This window comes from Giraffa tippelskirchi, chromosome 8, assembly GCF_054371585.1.
Source record: "Giraffa tippelskirchi isolate mGirTip1 chromosome 8, T2T-mGirTip1v1.2.pri, whole genome shotgun sequence".
Classification (NCBI taxonomy): Eukaryota; Metazoa; Chordata; class Mammalia; order Artiodactyla; family Giraffidae; genus Giraffa; species Giraffa tippelskirchi.
Window position 1 is genome coordinate 48961665 of NC_137282.1, and position 13063 is coordinate 48974727.

The 13063-nt window shown below is 45.3% G+C and overlaps 1 protein-coding gene and 1 long non-coding RNA gene across 4 annotated transcripts in view; both read left to right on the plus strand.

The window, feature by feature from the left end:
• Nucleotides 1-13063, plus strand: part of RETREG1 (reticulophagy regulator 1) — a 156299-nt gene that overhangs the window by 110580 nt on the left and 32656 nt on the right. The gene's annotated exons all lie outside the window — the stretch shown is intronic.
• On the plus strand, nucleotides 6586-11419 carry LOC145517038 (uncharacterized). Its single transcript, XR_014061947.1, has 2 exons — nucleotides 6586-9155; nucleotides 10372-11419. It is a non-coding gene; the product is annotated as an uncharacterized LOC145517038 (long non-coding RNA).

The following is a 13063-nucleotide window of genomic DNA, read 5'->3' on the forward strand; positions in this document are numbered from 1 at the left end:
TGTCCTACACCCCGTAAAGTCTACTTGAGGTTTTTTGATGTTTCATTTTTAACTTTAGGTGGTAGTTGTTAGAAATTTAAGCTAGTGAACAGTTTGCAAAAATGCTTGCATTTTAAAGACTTGTTGAACATTTCTAAAAGTTAACTATTAGACCAACATAGCCATTTTGATATTAAACACTTGTTTTTTTTAAACTATAGTTGTCATCTTTGAAAATATGATCGTTGGGGCCCCCATATGCAGTACATTAACCAAATGTTTTATTAATACCTGGCTCTAGGAAGGGGTATAGCGATGGAAAAGGAAGCAGGCAGTTATTTCTATTAATATGAACATAACTTATGTCCATACTGAAAGTTTCCATTTCTAGCCCCACTGCAGTGTTAACAAAATCTGTATGAATTGGTGTCATTGGAATTCTGATTTGGGTCATTGAAATTCGTATGTGAAAAAGTAGAAAGAAACTTGTTTTAAAAAAGGATAAGAGGTTATTGCCAATTGTCAAAAAAAGTGGAAACCAGTAAATCTCTAGGAATAAGAATAGCACACTATTTTTCTTGTCATTGTATGAGCATCCCTTTTCAGCCATAGTTGTATGATTGTATGTGTGTGTGTGTGTGTATGGACTATAATATAGCTGTAATCATGTCCTTAAAAGCTACTTTTCTCTTTAGTTTTCTAGTTTTCATTTTCTTCCAGATTCCTTCACAGTCCATAAGAGGGGGCATGAAATTCACATTTAATTGCCTATTAAAAGAAATTTCTACATAAAATGAGACATCAAATCAAGTGCTTGAAGGTGACAATCATACATGTGCCTAGATTTAGGACACAGACTAATTGATTAAATAGTTGAGAAAACATTTTCAGAGACATTTAAATGTCAGTTTTGGTCTGAGATGATGGGTGATCTACCAGGATTATATGTGTCCCCCTTTTGACATTTGAACATTTCTAAAAGCAGGACTTTCCCTTTTTCACTTTACATCATGACATTCCTAAGGACTCTGCATAAATTTTTTCATAGAACAGGCATTTTTAATAAATACTTGTGAATGGAGCGTATTTATAAACCATCTGAACACTTGCAATAAGTATCTAGGGGGCCTGATCATTTCAGAGACTGAAGGGAGAGGCTTGGCAGAAATGTGATAAAGCTTGCCTTAATGAAATGTAACATTCCCACAATTAAATTCAATCATAATTAATTGTGGCTAGTTATAAATACTTTGAACTAGCAGTTTATGATGTAAACTAAACAAACATAAGTTTTTTCTGAGAATGTTTTACTGGTTACAGGATAAACAGGCAAGAAGGGGAACCCTGGATATACAGTGCGTGTGTATCTATTAATAATAATTATCACCAAAGACCAATAACTTGTGGAAAGTGGAAAAGACCCTCACACTGCTCTGAAGTCGTGTACCCCTGCCTCTCCTTGTTTATTCTGCTGACATGCTCTCAGCAGTTGGTGGTTTCTATGGAATATATTTTGCTTTGCCTCATATGGTTTGTTTCTACCGTATCTGTGCAAGAGAGTTAGAAAGGGCACCCCAGACAGAGGGGATGTTTAGAGCCAGGCAAGAAGTAAAACATTACACTTGAGAGGGAATTTTACTCTTGCTGAATTTGAGATGGAATGTCATTGGACATGCCCTTTGGTGTCACTCCTGAAAGGGAAATAACTATTGTAAGTCTCGAATCTACTGACAAAATGTGTTGTTGGAGCTTGATTGCGGCAGGTTCTGGGTGAGTCCCACATTTAGGGGACTTCATGTTACTTTAGTCCCATTTTGGAATTGGCTGAAGCGAATGGCTCTGTAGCTGGCAGTGAGCTAACCCTGAATTCCATCAGTGGAAAGCTAGTGAGGGGAGGCTTTGTGAGGGTATCCAGATGTCCGCTTAGGGCACCGCACAGGCCGACTGCTGTGTGGCTGTGGTCCAGTGGGCCCGACGCGCCGTCGAACGTTCACCAGTGGGTTTCACGTGAACACAGCCACCTGAGGGCTGCGGAGGCCGGGGAGAGACCCTCCTTCCGGCCATTTATCTCACCACGTTGCCAGGCATAAGCCCTCTCGGTGAGAACCTCCAGAGACTCCACGCCAGTTTCAAGGTCAGGGGATGAGGGGAGAGGGTGTGAGAGAAGGCCATTCCGATGCTGGGTGGGGAAGGCAGAAAGCGAGGAGTTGGTGCCAAAGGAGAAGGAAGCGAGGGCCACGGCCGGGGAGGCACACCGGATCAGGAAATGCCAGGAGAGTCCTCCTTGAGCCGGGGGCTGGGTGCTGTGTGCTCCCTCATCCCACCTCTCACCTCATTTGGGTCCCCACCTTGGAGGTGGCAGGCGGGCCCTGGGGTGTCTTCAGTAGCCCAGTGAGGTGTGAGGGGAATGCGTGTGGACAGGAGAGCCGGTTTTCTGTTTTTCTGTTCCAACTGCCTCGAAGGGGGTGGACCCCAGGCCACCCAGACTGAGCTCTGAGTGTGTTTTATCACAGAAGCCCTTCCACATGCGATCATTCTGGCCACGCATCCGCTCAGGGCATGCTCATCAAGCTGCATCCAAGCTAGTGCCGGGCCAGGTGACAGGGTGATGGTTTGGGCCTCTGCTTTCATGGAGCACACAGTCTGAATGGGGGTAATTGACTTCACAAGTTAAAAAAATCAGTAAAAAAATGCTTCTGATAATAAGGGCTAAAATAAAGTATAAGAATGGTCCTATGGAAGATGACCTGGTGGGTGTGTGGGGTGAGAGAGTCTTTAAGCAGGCCTGTCTGAGGAAGTGCCCTTTTGGAGCTGAGATGTGAAGGGGTGGTCACGTGGGGGTGTAAGGTCCCCAGCTCGGGTCAGGATCCTGAGTGTGTGTATGCTCAGTCTCTAAGTCGTGGCCGACTCTCTGCAACCCCATGGACTGCAGCCGGCCAGGCTCCTCCATCTCTGGAATTTCCCAGGTAAGAAAACTGGAGTGGGTTGCCATTTCCTCCTCCAGAGGGTCTTCCAGATCCAGGGATTGAACCCGCCCTCGTCTCTTGCATCGGCAGGTGAGTTCTTTACCACTGAGCCACCTGGGAAGCCCAACACCTATTAGAAGCAGATGGACAGGAAAAGAGAGCAGAGACTAGGAGAGAGGGTTGGCCAAGTCCGCAGCACCTCCTAGGCCTTGGCAGGGGGTTGGATGGTCCTCAACGGCATGAGAAGGTAGGGAAGGGTCTGAGGCAAGGGGCTGGGATGCCTCCTAAATACTCGAGAGACGTCATAAGGTGATACATGCTTTCATGAACTGATCTCAGGACCTTAACACGGTTTCTAATTTCTCATAGAAATATGGATTCTGAAGGTAAAAATGCTCATTTTAAGAACATAACTGAGTTTATAAGTTGGAATGAGAAAAACCTCACATAGAAGTCTGACCAGTACCCCCACCCCACCAGCTTTGTGTTGAGATGGGTTCCCTGAGAAAGTATATTTCAGCATTCACAGGCCTGCCAAGGTCCTTGTGCTGCCTGCCTTTGATTTTGAAATAGGCACAGAGAGGTGAAGTTAAAAAATAAAGGTCATACAGCCATTCAGTAAAGGAGTTGCTATTTGAAAGCAGGGAGCCTGTGCAGTCAGACACATGTATAGTTATGTGGTGGTGACCCACAGCATGGGCTGGACACTTAGAAAGGCCAGTGTGGTCAGCACACTAGGAGAAAGAAGAAGGGTGGCTGGAGGTGAGAGAGGGAGGTATATAGGAACCCCTCATTGGGCCTTGTAGTCAATGGTGTGTTGGTAAACGTTCAACAACCGGCTCTCTGTTCTTTAGCATTGGTTGATTCCTGTGGTGTAAATACAACCACTGTGGTCAATTTCAAACCACCCACATGCAGTCAGTGAAAGTGGGGTTCAAAAGAGACTGGAAAACCCGGTTCTTGCAAACCTGCAAGGGTCAGCCGCAGCGCACAAGTGGTGCAAATGAAGTGAGTGAAAGTCACTCAGTTGTGTCCTACTCCTTGCGATCCCATGGACTACACAGTCCATGGAGTTCTCCAGGCCAGAATACTGGAGTGGGAAGCCTTTCCCTTCTCCAGGGGATCTTCCCAACCCAGGGATCAAACCCGGGTCTCCCACATTGCAGGCAGATTCTTTACCAGCTGAGCCACCAGGGGAGCCCAAGAATACTGGAGTGGGTAGCCTATCCCTTCTCCAGGGGATCTTCCCAACCCAGAAATGGAACTGGGGTCTCCTGCATTGCAGGTGGATTCTTTACCAACTGAGCTATGAGGGAAGCCCGAGTCAGCCTTCCCTAGTAGTCACTGGTGCAAGAGTCAGCCTTTAATTCTGTTAATAACTGCTCCATCTTCATTTATGTATCCTCAGGGCATACTAGACATTCAGGAAAGCTTTGTCAAAGGAATGAATGATTTATTTTTCTTCCACCCTTTGATGCGGTCGTGGAAAATATCTCTCAGGCATAGACAATGTTTACCATTTTCGAAATCCTGCTTTGACCCAGCTGGGCTAATATTTGAAACTGATTAAGAGCTTGGAGAACAGTGTGATCTATCCTTGTTGCAAGAGAGTGTGTTTAGTGGGAGATACCTTTAATCACCACTTAACAAACGGTTAACTTCCCAAACCCTCACAGCTCCCCAGTAAGCTTCTGGTAGTCAAGCCCTGTTGAAACTCATTTCTGTTTTATCAACACAGGGTAACTCATTCTCTGCAATCTTTAAAATGTGACGAAGGTGGCTTTGGTTTCCATTACCAGAGGAGGGCTGCAGCTGTTGTGTGGCGGACCACCGAGAGGTCTGTCCCCAGGCTACTGAGAGAAGCTGTCCCTGACAGAGGGACTGTCCACTTGCTCAGGCCGCCCTTACTCCCAACTTTTTGTCTCTTCATGTGCAAATCTGTGTCTGGAGCCACTCGGTGTCTCCTCACTGGAGAAATCTGATTCCCATAGAAGGCACACGTGAGGAACAAGACTCACACACAAGGTTTTCCCACTAAAGATGTTATGACTTTCATTTGGGGAAACCAAAATCATATTAGACAAAAATGAATGTAAAAAAGAAAAGATCCATCATAATCTTACTACCCTAAAAAAAAAAGGGATTGTTATATTCTGTCTTTTCTAGTACTTCCTTGGACAAATTTTCTTGGCAAAGTTACAATCATTATGTATTTTACACACAATTTTGTATGTTGCTTCTTCCTCTTCTAAGCACTTCTCAATGGCATACAAGATTTGGGGAACGTTTTTTAATTCCTCAAAATACTCTCGCCTTTGTATTTCTCCCATTTATTAATATTACTCTGTTATTCAAGATTATTTTGTCATATATAAATGGGAGTGAGGTATACCACTTTAATTTTTCTCATTAGGGGAATGATTAGATCCAAGGGTAAGAAGTCTGAGCTGCCCATTTCCTAAGGCCTGGTTCCAGAAACTGTCCAAGTATCATTCCCACCATGTCCTGCTGGTCAAGCAGTCAATCCCAGTTTGAAGGGAGAGGACATGAACCCCATTTTTCCTTGGGAAGAATGTCAGTGAATTTGGGGGGCTTTATTTTAAAACTTGTAGACAGGGAACACTTGTTTACTTACTATTGATTTTTGTAAAATGTTATCAATTGTCACTTGAAAGGATATCGATGGTAAAAATTACAGTCTGGCTCCCTCTTCAGCTTTTAAAAAAAAATTGCAGGCTAGTGACATGTCTTCCTAAGAGAGGAATGATCCAATGGTCTGCTCTCTTGGTGACTTTTTTATGTAGAATAACTTCTTAGTTCGTTGATGCTCACATTTTTACACATAAACACTTAACTATTTTAACTCTTCTGTCGAGTGCAGACATGGTCTGTGCAGTGATGCAAAGCTGTTTCCAGTTCTGGCTGCAGATCCTAGCTTCACCAATGACTAGCTGAGTGGCATCTTTGAATTTCATTTTGTTGTCGATAAAATGGGGATAACAGTACTTCCTTTATAAGTTTGTCTTATAGATGACATATGGTAATCCACATTCAATATTTAGCTTAGTTAAGTGGCTCATTGTAAGCCCTCAAGAAATAATTAATGATAATCATACTTACATAGGTTATATACTTCCTTAAGCAATATAGAATAGGTCATTTTTGAGTGAAAACACCTCAACCATCTGTGATTTAATCCTTGTGAATATCCTGGTTGCTGGTCGTGATACGTGCAGAGGGTGTTCAATGTGTGTAATCCATCCACTCTCTAGATGGTGGACTCAACCACTGATGTGTACAGAATTGACCCATTCCTGTTTGGCTTGGTCCAGATGGTCGGTTTGGAAAGGGCCACAATGGGGTGTGTGTGTTCAGTTCACATTGTTTTGATTCTTCCTGGGATTGATGTAACCCAGGTGAGCAAGTGGGTCATGCCAGTGACCTGTGTTGAGTCAAAGTACTTACTCTTTCCTAGGGGAACAAGGATGTCTGCCCAGTGCACCCAGCAGAGAACTGAGTGCCCACCAGAGGGAGTTCAATGCACATGTTGTCCCTTGTCTGAGTGTATGTGTGTGAGTCGCTCAGTTGTGTCCGACTCTTTGCTATCCCGGACTGTAGCCCACCAGGTTCCTTTGTTCATGGGATTCTCCAGGCAAGAATACTGGAGTGGGTTGCCATGCCCTCCTCCAGGTTATCTTCCAGGGATTGAACCCAGGCCTCCTGCGCTGCAGGCAGATTCTTTACGGTCTGAGCCACCAGACAAGCTCACTGGTCTAAGTGGTTAGCTTTAATCTTGCGGGCACCATAATTCTCCTAAACGATCATACTTCCATCTCTGATTTAACTATTTGGGGGTAAATCACAGCTCACTTGTAGATGGTATGTGGGACCCTCCAAATGTACTTCTGTACTCTTTTCTTCCCTTGGGCTCTTCTATTTCCTCTCTTGTTGGGCGTTTTAGTCTTGTTCCTTTGTAGGGCCACAGGCCCCATGGCTGCAGGGGTTGTGTTCAAGGTACCCAACTGAGAGAGTCAGTGGAGGCGGGGGCCACTGACGTCCATCCTGGGCTCCACCCACAAGCCGAGTGTCCTGGAGTGACGCTTCATCTTCTGGAAAAGGTGTACCGTTTTGTACAAATACAGCCTGTGGACTAGCAGGCTCTGTTCCCTGAGCTGTTTATTTATGCCTCGTTCACTATGTACTTTTATAACCGACCTCAAATCCTTTCTGGACCAGAGTGAGATAAAGTAATTACCAAGGTAACAGTCTCTGCCACACACGAAGATGCTCTGAAGGGTTGAGGGCAGGAGGAGAAGGGGATGACAGAGGACGAGATGGTTGGATGGCATCACCGACTCAGTGGACATGAGTTTGAACAAACTCCGGGAGATAGCACAGGACAGGGAAGCCTGGCGTGCTGCAGTTCATGGAGTCGCAAAGAGTCGGACACAACTTAGCGACAGAACAACAACAGTACCATGTATAAAGAAACAGAGAATGAAGTGTCCCACTCACCTAGTATTAAACTTTAGACAAGGGGACAAAAAGGATTCAGTACTGAAGAAGGTCAGTTATAGGTTGAAGTTAAGGGGAAAGAAATTCAGTGCCTCAGTTTTGTGTTTGAGAAAATACGGCATCCACTTGCAGTCTTTTAAAGGAAGGTTGCTTTGAAAATTAGAAGTTTTCTTCAGCAATCACATTGCTCTTTCAAATAAAATCAAGGAGTTTCAGTTGGTTTCTGGGGCCGGTTGGCCACATCACAGCCTAGTAAGAGTGTATAATAAGAACCCACCGAAAGTCAGAGGAAAGAACTTCAGGCAGAAGTGAGTTAAAACTCTGTTGATGTTTCTCCGGCTGTTCTTGTGAAACCACCGGTGAACTCTGAATAGGAAAATAGAAGTGACCTCCTGGGGGAGTCCTGGCTTCCGGTTCTTCAGCCAGAGTGACCTCATCTCATCCCATGTTTTGTGAGTGAGATGATCAGTTAGGACGATTCTACCTGAGCCGTTCCTCCCTGTTTTTTTTTTCTAATTTCTCTCTCATCCTCTCTGGCATCCATTCTGTCTCTAATCTCTTTTCCCTGGTGCCTTCAACCCAGGAACTACCTTCTCACTCATGGTACTCACCACCTCTTCATCCCAAACTGCCAAAAGCCTGGATGTAGCAGTGCATGGCAGTACATCTAGGTCCCACACTGTCCCGTTGCAGACGCTGGGAAACAGTGGGGTAGGGAGTGTCCTGACTGTTCCTGGAAGGCTCACAGAAGCTCAGTGCTCAGGAGGACACATGTGGGACCCTTAGAAGGAGGCTTCCCTGAATCTTCCAGGCAGGACACACTCCCCCACTCGCACCCCCCACACCACAGCCTCATTTCTGCAGGGCCACCCTGCCCTGGGTGTGATTGTCACCCACTGGCACAGCGCCACGGAGGGCTATTAAAGATGCTGCTCTGAGGATTCAGCAGCATCTGGAGAGGGGTCATCAGCCCGCATGGTCTTCCTTGGAAGGGGAGATACGGGACGAGGTGAGAGAGGGGCTGAGGCCCCCACATGCCTCCTCTTCTCCATAACTCTGATTCATGACGGGTTGCTGTGTTTCCAGGGTGGAGACTGGCTCCCCAGAGCTGGGCAGACGCCCACTTGTGGTGGTGCATCAGAGGCATCAGCTTGTAACGACCAGTGAGATGCAGCCTCTTTGCTTGCTGTAAACTGAACTAGCAGCCATGCACCAATATTATGCCATGACTCAGGAAGGAACATCTCCTGGTTGGTGTTTTAGTTGAACTCGAAGCAAGTGTTTTATTTTTTAAAAAAAAACAAGCCTATCTGTCAGGAGAGCGTTTTCACATTATGCCTGTAGAAATCATGCCTATAGACTCCGTCCTCAGAGAAGAGGTTGTGATTGTTGTTGTTAGTCTCTCAGTCATATCCAACCCTTTGCAACCCCATGGACTATAACCCTCCAGGCTCCTCTGTCCATGGGATTCTCCAGGCAAGAATATTGGAGTGGGTTGCATTCCCTTCTCCAGGGGATCTTCCCGACCCAGGAGTTGAACCCAGGTCTCCTGCATTGTAGCTCCTGGCATATGAGCTACCAGGGAAGCCCGTTATGTGGCATATGTATGTTTAAACATGGCTCTCTTCTCTAAGAAATTAACTCAGTGTTTCTGGGGTAACTTGTGAAAAAAAGTGAAAGTGAAGTTGCTCAGTTGTGTCTGACTCTTTGCGACCCCATGGACTATAGCTTACCAGGCTCCTCCGTCCATGGGATTTTCCAGGCAAGAATACTGGAATGGGTTGCCATTTCCTTCTCCAGGGGATCTTCCTGACCCAGGGATCGAACCCAGGCCTCCCGCATTGGAGGCAGACACTTAAACCTCTGAGCCACCAGGGAAGCCGATTAAAGTGGATATGAATTCTAAATAGTCATAGTTTCCCCACTTTGTAATACTTTGAAAACTTCCTTTTAGAAGTATGTTTGTTTGTATGAAGGAAGACCTGATACGTAGGAATACACACATCAATAGATTATAAACCTAGACTTAATCGACTTGCTTGCTGAAACAAGAAGAGATTTGCTCGGTAAACTAAGATACGATAGACATTGGCAGCGACAATAAAGGAAGAAACAGATAATCCCTTTTTTGGGCACTGCAGAGGGGAAAATAGGAGGCGGTTTGTTCCGTAAGTGTTGAGGGTTTGGTGGCAAATGACTTCATTCTCTGATGCCAACTCTTGTAAACTGGAAATGGTGCCTGGAGCTCTGACGGGATTGTGAGGCCTCATTGGGAAGATTCCAGAAAGAGTATGATGACAAATTAGCATGGTCTGCTGTACTTGGGGAGGGTAGAATGGTTACGTGTGTGAAGCCCACTGCACCAGGATGAGGAGTCGGGGGTGGAGTTGGAGGGGGTGGGGTCTAATCTTTGTTTATTTAGATAAACTTTGAAATACCCTAAAAGTTTTCAGTGATATTTATAGCACCTTGACTTTTCCCCTCCATTAGATACCAGTGTTCTGAAGCTTAGCAGCTTCACCCAGGGAAAAGTCTGAAGGTTAGATGCCTTTTGCTAAAATCTGGATAAACTTCTGGGGCAAGGACTATTTTAAGATCAGAGGAAATTTTTCTCACTGTAATACTTGACAGGTCAAATCTGGCATTCAACAGCTTCAACCAGTAATAGGACAAACTGTGTGCTTATATTTCATTAACAAAAGGACTGTTTTGGTAACCACAGGCTTGAGAAGCTGGTGGGTTGGAGCTGGAAAGACTCGGTTTGGATCCTGGGTGCTGCCGCTTCTTGGTTGTGTCCCCCTTCTCATCTGGAAAATGGGAGCATTTAGTCCACCTTGTCAGATGGTTGTGAGGATTAGAGAAAATGTTATCAAGCTCCTAACATAGTTCCTGGACTTCCCTGGTGGCTCAGAGGTAAAGAACCTGCCTCCCAATGCAGAAGAGGCAAGAGATGGGGGTTCGATCCCTGGGTTGGGAAGATCCCTGGAGGAGGAAAGGGCAGCCCACTTCAGCATTCTTGCCTGGAGAATTCCATGGACAGAAGAGCCTGGTGGGCCACAGTCCATGGGGTCGCAAAGAGTCAGGCACGATTTAGTGACAACAAGAATGTAGTTCCTCGAATTTGGTACGTGCACAATAAGTGGAAGGTGTCCTTGGACTAGAAGCCCTTTGAATGGTTCCTGGTTGGCTTGCTGGGCTAATCAGTGATCCCTGTCACCACAGTACCCAGAAGTTCAGTGAAGCCCTGAGGCCAAATCCACCGGCAGCCTCTTTTTATAAATCAAATTTTACTGGGACACACCATGCTTTTCTGTTTTCGCGTTGTCTGTGGTTGCCCTCATGCTGTGAAAGCAGAGTTGTGTATACAGACTGGCCAGCAGGGCCCAAATATTTGCTCTATGGCCCTTTCCAGGACACGTTTGTCTCCTCTACTCTAGGGTATAACAGCTCCCACTGTTTGTCTGCATTCTGAGTCGTGTGTTCATTCTCAAATCCCTTAATGGCTATTGTTGTCACTACTGTAATCGCATAATTTTAATTATAAATTATAATAAACTGATGAGGTAAGAGATCAAAAGGAGTATCGTTGTGGGAGAGTCTACTGGATACCCCCAAATCCTTGACTTCCTTTCCTTTGGTAATAAGGATCTCAAGTTCCAGCTGGAAGATGGCCACCAGCAATTGAATTACATTTCCTAGGCTCCCTTGCAGCCAGACATGGCCATGTGACTACATTCCAGCCAATGGGAGGTGGGTGGAAGCTTCAAATACAACTTACAGGTCGTGACTTCAAAGGGAGAAGGGGTGCCTTTGCTTCCATCCCGTAGACCATGGGATGGCTATGTGATATTGAGAACATGGAGCAACAAGATGGAAAGAACCTGGGTATTCAACATTACAGAGATCTCGTGTCAGCCCTGGACCACTGTGCTCTGCTGTCCCTGAGGGAAAAAAAGAAATGCTGTCTTGTTTAAACCTCTGTCATTTTGACATTTGACACAACAGGCAAACTTATATCTTAATACATACAGCTGTTTATGAAAATTAAGTTAAATGTATTAGAATCAGTCAGGGCCAGTTACAAAGTAATAATACTTTTTTGAAAAAAGTGGACAAACAACTAAAAAGGTTGGTGGGAAATAAGCATAAAAATTGAGAATGATCCCATTTGTGGGTTGTTTGACTTATTAAATTCTTGTTCCTCTGTAAATAAATGAAACAAGAAATTATGGGTAATTCACTGGGATGTGTTTTAAGCCAGAACAGTCTTGTTCCAAGCCCTAACTCAACTGGCACATTTATAATTCCCACAGCATATATGCAAACATTAATGTTTACTGGATTGAGCTGACTGACCCATGAGTGTACTGCTTCGTTTGCAGTCTCCAGTCAGCATTCAAGTTCTACCCTGAGCCTAAGGATATTCATACCAACTTCTCATTAGCATGGCTGAGAATTAATCATCTACACGAGCCCAGATAGGGCTTCCCTGGTGGCTCAGTGGAAAGAATCTGCCTGCCTTCCAGGTCCAGGAAGATCCCCTGGAGAAGGAAATGGCAACCCACTCCAGTGTTACTGCCTGGAAAATCCCATGGACAGAGGAGCCTGAGTCCATGAGGCTGCAGAGTTGGACATGACTTAGGAACTAAACAATAACAACAACTGGAATAGGGAAGTTATCTAATACTGAAAAGGCAGCTTAAAAGTGACCATGGTTTGCAACAGATAAAGATGGGCTGTGTTTGCTCTTTTAATACCCACGATGAAAATCTGGGATAGGAAGTTTAATCACTCCCAGGTAATTAGGCCCTGACAGTAAGGAGTACCCATTGCTTCTGGCAAATTTGCCTTTGCCTTCTGACCCTCATCTCTGCGATCTTCTGCTCAATGTTTCCAGTGAAATCAGAGGTCCTGCTTTGACCAGACACAGAATTTCGACTCACATGTTTGGAAAAGAAAGATAACAAACCAGTGAAGGTTGGAGCCTTGGGGCCACCTCCAGGGCCCAGCTGACTGAGCCTGCAGAGGGTGGGCTGGCTGGGCAGGGCGTCTGCTCTGGCCTTGCAGTCCCCAGGGCCTGGCCCGGAAATCGGTAAAGGAAAGATGAACCTTCCTTGTGAGTCTGACTCTGCGACCCCGTGGACTGCAACACGCCAGCCTTCCCTGTCTTTCCCTATCTCCTGGAGTTTGCTCCAACTCATGAAATTCCTTATATGGTTTTAGGTTTCTCCATCCTAGGACCACAGATATTGACAGTTTACATCTTTAATATCCTCATGGCCTCAGAGAATGGAAGCAGATGGGGCCCTCACAGCTTATTAGGAGGTCTGTTTGCTGGCAACCTCTCTTGGCCCAAGATCTGACACTTTGACTTCAGTACTTGACGAGTCACTGATAGCTAAGGGCGGCGGAGGTTCTTTTTCCTATCAGTATCACCAGGGGTGTGTTAAGGGATGTTGTCGGCTTTAAACAGTCCTCTCTAAAGTTAATGTCAGTTTCTAAATCGACTCTTTATAGGAGAAAATAAACATTTATTTCATGAAAGTAGAGGACATATATAGAGTTTTCCTGAGTTCAGGTAAACATGTGAATGGATTATAAAA